At 43.8% G+C, this 6,288-nt stretch overlaps 1 protein-coding gene and 1 pseudogene across 1 annotated transcript in view; one reads left to right on the plus strand and one right to left on the minus strand.

Annotated features, from left to right (window-relative positions):
• LOC102848488 (chromosome unknown open reading frame, human C9orf3) overlaps window positions 1-6,288 on the minus strand; it is a 704,390-nt gene that overhangs the window by 4,663 nt on the left and 693,439 nt on the right. The gene's annotated exons all lie outside the window — the stretch shown is intronic.
• LOC102844427 overlaps window positions 4,384-6,288 on the plus strand; it is an 8,936-nt pseudogene continuing 7,031 nt past the window's right edge.

Below are 6,288 nucleotides of genomic sequence, written 5' to 3' on the forward strand. Positions count from 1 at the left end.
TTTGTTGATGGGCATTTAGGTTGTTTCCAACTCCTTGCTATTGTAAACAAAGCCGCGATAAACATGGGTATGCATATATCTACTTGGATGTCATTTATGGTCTCTTTAGGGTATATTCCCAGTAGTGGAATTGCTGGGTCAAATGGTATCTTTATTTGCAACTTTTTGTCTCACCGTTTTTAAACATGATTTTGTAAGATAAATATAAAACCCAGGTGCAAAGTTAAATCAAGTGCCTATCCTGGTTGTGAATACTCCCTATGAGGGTCTTTCTTAAAATCACCATCATTCTGCTTTTTACAGTAACTGGATGAACCAACTAATACTATGCTTGCCTAGTAATTGAAGTCTGGAGGTTCAAGGCCAGCCAGAGATGTCTTAGAATGTCTCAGAGACCCACTTATGACAAACCTGCCACAGCACACCTTCTGCTTTGACACACAGGAGAAACGACCTGACAATTTTTTTGGGGGATTGGGGGTAATAATCAATGTTTTTCAATGCTATTGATTCTAAAGAAATAGAATAAAAGGAAGATGCCATTTTGGACACCTTTCTCTGGCCCCAGGAGGGTTTAAAAGCAGGAATTTGCATCTTTTACACCCCAGAAAGAGTCTCAGAGGCTCATGGAAATGAACTCATGGTCTCAGAGCATCACAAGAGGAAGAAGATAGTCACTACTGGGAGATCTTTCCATTTTCATCAAGAAAGTTATTTTTATGCAAGCAATAGCAAAGAACACCAGGCCAAGTAGGAAAGAAAATTAATAGCCCCTAAATAGTCTGAGCTAAAAGGACATAAGAGAATGGCTTGAAGAAGTCACCTCAGGACAAAGTCCAGAGCCAAGTACTAGATGTGGACACTGTCAAGAATTGAAATAGCCTTCTGATGCTTTGACCTGCTTCCCTTTACCTGATCTCACAGAGCTGTGTGAGGCTCTCAGAGGGTAAGTGTGTGCTTGAAGACATCGTAGAAGTGTGTGTATGTGTGTGGGGGTATCGTGTGTGAGTCTTCACAGGTGTGAGTGTGGTTCCTCACAGGGGTAAGTGCATGTGGATGTTCTTCATGGTGTATGTGTGTGTGTGTGTTCCTCAAAGGAGTGTGTCTATGTGGGATTCATCACTGGTGTGTTTATTTGTGTGGTTCTTCACCGGAGTGTCTACCTGGTTTCTAACTGGGTATATCTGTGCGGTTTCTCACGAGGGTGTGTCTGTGGGGCTCCTCATAGGGGTTTGTGGGGGTTTCTCACAGGGATGAAGAGTGGGTGCCTGGATGGACATCCGGAGCAGGTCTTGATGTTCCACGATTTACTTCAACCCGGAAAAGTCAAGTGGACTGATGTCTCTGTCTGTCAGCTCAAGGAAGGGAGGACACTTGTACCAGCAGGACTCATGATGAATATGGTCCTTGTGAAAAATGACCAACAGTTTCTGTGATCGGACCAAACAATTATTCATGATGATTATTCTTTGTGACTGAAAACTTTAGAAATTTTATTCAATTTTATTTTCAAACAGGTGATGTAGCCTTCCTTGTGCTTTCCTCCATCTTATTTCTGCATATGGAAATAACACAGTGCTATGGGCCATTTCTGGGAAAATCAGGCCCACAAGCCCCATTACTCTTTGAGAAGACCCAGTCAAGGTGGATTTTCCATTGCACATAGCTCAAGGATTTCTACATCTCCTACTATTAAAGTTTATTGATATGATTAAGGATAGAGAGAACAAGTCTCAACCCCGGGAAGCAAACATGGTGTCCTTACCCTCAACAGCAGCACTTCAATAGAAGCCTTTCAAACAGTGTATCAGTATTCCACACAGAAATGAGGAGGAGGCTGAACACCCACCAGATACTTCTCATTCCTGCACATGGCTTTATTTCTCTCTGTACTTGCTCTCAGAGAAAATGTTTCCCCCTACTACCCACTCAGGAAACATAATGCACATGGCCCCTTGTGACCACACAGCAGAAACCTTCCTTAAGAGTTCATAGCACAAGGCATTCATTCCTATCTTTCCAACAGCATTTCCAAAGGTACGCCAATTTAATGTCCTTCCCCCAGAGATCAGTGAGGAATCATTTCAACCCTTGACAGGAGCCAGTACATACCATAGGAGGCTCCTCCACAGTCATGATGCCAGGAAAGCATAACTCTATGTGGTAGGAACTAGGTTCCATAGGTTCAGGCTACAGGAAGGCCCATTCTACAGACTTGTCTGTGTGCATTTACTAATCCCCTGTTGGGTGCAAACAGCTAGTATCAGACAGAAAGGACTGACACTCAGAAGGGCCACCATGAACTGAAGGCAATGTTGCAGAGGTGTCAGCACCTGGGGCTCCTGTGGCTTATCTAGGGTCTCTTCCAGGCCCGTTCAGCCCTCAGCGCTCAGGAGCACTGGTGGAGGGAATTTGGTGCTCACAGGAGGATGGGTGGGGAATAGGAGACCTGACTGAGATCTTCGACCCATGGCCCTGCCATCAGGGCTAGAAGGCGTTTGCTTGTCCAGGGTTGTTCTCTGCATACACCGTTCCAGAGGCTAAGGTGGTAGAGTCCCAACTCTGAGCTGAGGGAGGATTTGCTCCTTAGAACACAGGATGCCACATTTTCTCATCCCTTCAATCAGTCAGCAGGGGCCCCAAGGCTGACCTTACCAGCAACAAAGACTACAGGGCTGGGTCCACCTATGCCTCTCCAGGAGATACTTCCAGGCTTGGAGGGGACGAAGCTCTTTTACTGCTGCTTATGGGCCTGAACCCAGAGAGGAGGATCAAATCTTACACCACAGGGCAGACTATATGGGACATCTGCCTAACATGTTGTCAAGGTTTGATGCCCAGAGGCGAAGGGAAACTGCATAAGGGTCAACTAGGGGCAAATACTGGAGAATGGTTTCATTTTAGTCCCAACCACACTGAGACTGACCTCAAATTCACTTATAAATAAAACAAAAACCTAAACTCTGCTAAGAAATATTTCCCAACTCTATGCAACTTTTTCCAGATATACAAAATACTGGGGGATGGGCGGAAGGTCTTCCCATGTCTATTCTCAAAGACTACTATACCATTTTTTCCCCTCTCACAAAAAAAACTATACATTCTCCCTCCACCAAAGCTTGCTCTCATCTGTTAATTTAGTTTAAACAGAGAATGTAATTCCTCATTCTCCCTGGTGGCTCACTGGTAGGAAGCTCTGCTGCCAACTCAAAGGTGGACAGTTTGAATCCACCAATTTCTATGTAGAAGAAATACAGGAAATCTCCTTCCATGTGATTTATAGCCTCTGAAAACCCACTGGCGGTCACCTGTGAGTTGGGTTTTGATTGGACTGGTGCTGAGTGGGTGTATTAATGTGCTGTGATAAGCTGAGCCCCAATGACAGCATTTTGTATGGTGAAAACTGGAAGTCCCCCCTCTCCAATGCACTGGAAAGTACCATGGACATCTGAGAGTATCTGTGCATAATCTTCCAGGTCAGGCCAAGTGGCAGGTGCACCATCTCTGCGACAGACTTGGCCATGTGCCCCCCCACCCCACTAGAGAGCTGAACTTTTAGTCAGTGAATAATGGCATCCTTGGAGGCAGTTTGCTTTTGGGCAAGAGAGTATGAGGAATGAACTATGTACAAAGAAAGGTGGCCTAAAGGGCAGGGGGAGCTGGAGGCCAGTCTGCACTCTTCAGGTCATTGGACAGAGGAAGTGAAAATGTCCTGTGGTATACACATACCTGCACACAAGCAAAGCTTCATTTCTGGGTTCTTGTCCTCACTTGGCTGTTTCTTTCTCTCATGGTTTTAGGTGTCCTCAGGTAGTTCTGCTCTTGGTTAGAAGACACTTGCTGGCAGGAGAAACCCTTGCAGTGGTGCCACATTCTTCCTTCTAAAGGCCTGGTGATGGGCTTCTGAAAGCTAACAGCCACTGAGAACCTGACAGCTCGGCTCTACTGTGGCCCATGATGACACACACAGGAGATCATTTGTGAGCCCAGGTCAGCTCAGGGGTAAGATGTAGCTTTATGGCCTTACCAACCAACTCAGAAGGGTACTGGGAGTGTGCTCAGAGGAGAGCAGCTGTGCGGAACAAGGACAGGCAATCTTCTTCTGTGTGACTTGCAGCCTCTGAAACCTGCTGAAGGGTCAGCTGTGGGTTGGTTCAGCCTTGGGAGCAATGACTTTGACTTAAGTTTATTTCTTGACCCAGTTTCAAAAACTCCAAGTTTGATGTTGCGTACCGGCCGAGGCAGTGGTGCGGTCATAGGCCCAATGCAGCAGCAGCAGCCCACATAGTAATATAAAAGCGATATTAAAGACATGATTTTCACTTTACTTCATCAATGCCCATACATTTTTTTCTTCTTTCTGGACTCCTATTTTATACCACAATGCAACAAGCTTTAGAACTAGTTTTGGATCATGCCGAGTATATTATTGAAAGTGCCCAACAGAGACTAACCTGGCGGAAAGAAATCTGTATTTCAAAAACTTTATGACTTATATACTGAATAATGTGAGAAAGAGCCAGAGGTTAAGAAATTAAGAAGAAATGTGGACTTGTCAGAAAAGCTTGTTATGCAAGAGACATTGAGATATTGGATATAACCCAAGAAATGAGGGATATTCTCTGATGCTCAGGGGGGAAAATGGATCAGATTCTGAGACTATTCGACTGCCTTATGAAGAAGGGGAATTGCTTGAATATTTGGATGCAGAAGAACTACCTATTTTGGTTGATCTCCTGGAAAAATCTCAGGTTAATATTTTCCATTGTAGATGTGTTAGAGCAGAAATACATATCCACAGGCAGTCTGGTAACATGAAATCTGGTTATCAACGTAGACTTTTATGCCTGATAATGTAGATTTTAATCTGTGATGTACCTTCAATAACAAGAGATAACCATTAATGGACCCAGGAAGACAGACTTTGATTGAGAGCCAAATGATCTTGGTTACAGCTGAACCACTGTGTCTTGACCCTTCTGTCACAGCAGCCTGCACTACGAACAGACAGCTCTGTAACAAGAAGATGAACACTCATCCAGTGAAATGGTGTTTCACAAAGTATTCTAGATCCTCTCTGAATCAGCAGCAGGATCTGTCTCATTGTTCATCTCCTCCTCAGTTAAGATGATTTGATTTCTTATAAAAAAAGAAAAGCAAGTCAGCATTATGATCTTAAAATTGCTAAAGAAGGAAATTGTGTAGATATGTGGAAATGGAACACCTGCAATCTGGCTGTACATTCTGAAGCAGATGTAGAAAAATATGCTAAAGTGAAAAAAAAAAAATCTATCAAATCTGCAGGCTCACAACTAACAATATGTCCTGTCCATAATGGAAAAGATGTACATTTGTTTGAATGTGAAGATGGTAATCAGTATCAGAAAAGAAAGCTGACCACTTGGTGACTCACTGTACTACGGTAAAATATTGCCAGGTAAAGATGATGAAGAGAGTGAATGCCAGATGTCTTCATCGCACTCCTCTACAGATGATCATTCAAATTGGTTCAATATTGGATCACAGACCAGTGTTCAGAGAACAGTCAACCAGTAACAGGAATTGGTCCAGAATGAAGCCAAATGTCCAGTTAAGATGTCACACACATCCAGTGGCTCAGCCACTCTGAATCATCATTCTCTAGGAAAATAATCAGAATCTAAGACTTTGTAAATTCAGTCATCAGTACTGGGAAGAGTACATCGACCTCCACTGATCAAATCTCACTCAAGCTCAGGAACTAGTTCCTCACATAACTATTACCCCACAACAAACAAGAAGCTTTCTTGTCTCCAGAACTCCTCCTGCTTCTAAGCCCCCGAGTTTGTCTCGGAAGTCATCTGTGGATCTCAGTCAAGTTAGCATGTTTTCTCCAACATCTTGTCACCGGTTAGCTCATCACAAAGAACCTCCACTACTCAAGTCATGGCAAATTCCTCTGGACTTAACTTCATCAATGTAGTGGGCTCTGTTTGTGGAGGCCAGGCTTTGATGAGTGGTTCAAACTCCATGCTGGGCTATAACACTGGTGCCGTAACTCCTTCAGGAATAAATCTGAGTGACCTTCTTCCCTCTGGAGGCCTGCTACCCAATGCACTTGCAGGTGCACTGCCAGCTTCACAAGCAGGTATTCCTTTTGGTTTAAAAAAATACGTGAGATGATATAGTTGTCTTGATTTGCATCTCTCTCAGAGCTAGGGATTTTGAACATTTCTTCATGTGCTTGTTGGCCATCTGAATGTCTTCCTTGGTGAAGTGTCTGTTCATATCCTGTGCCCATTTTTCAAT

Source organism: Elephantulus edwardii, unplaced genomic scaffold (genome assembly GCF_000299155.1).
Source record: "Elephantulus edwardii isolate Elephantulus edwardi_28Jun2011 unplaced genomic scaffold, EleEdw1.0 scaffold00238, whole genome shotgun sequence".
NCBI lineage: Eukaryota > Metazoa > Chordata > Mammalia > Macroscelidea > Macroscelididae > Elephantulus > Elephantulus edwardii.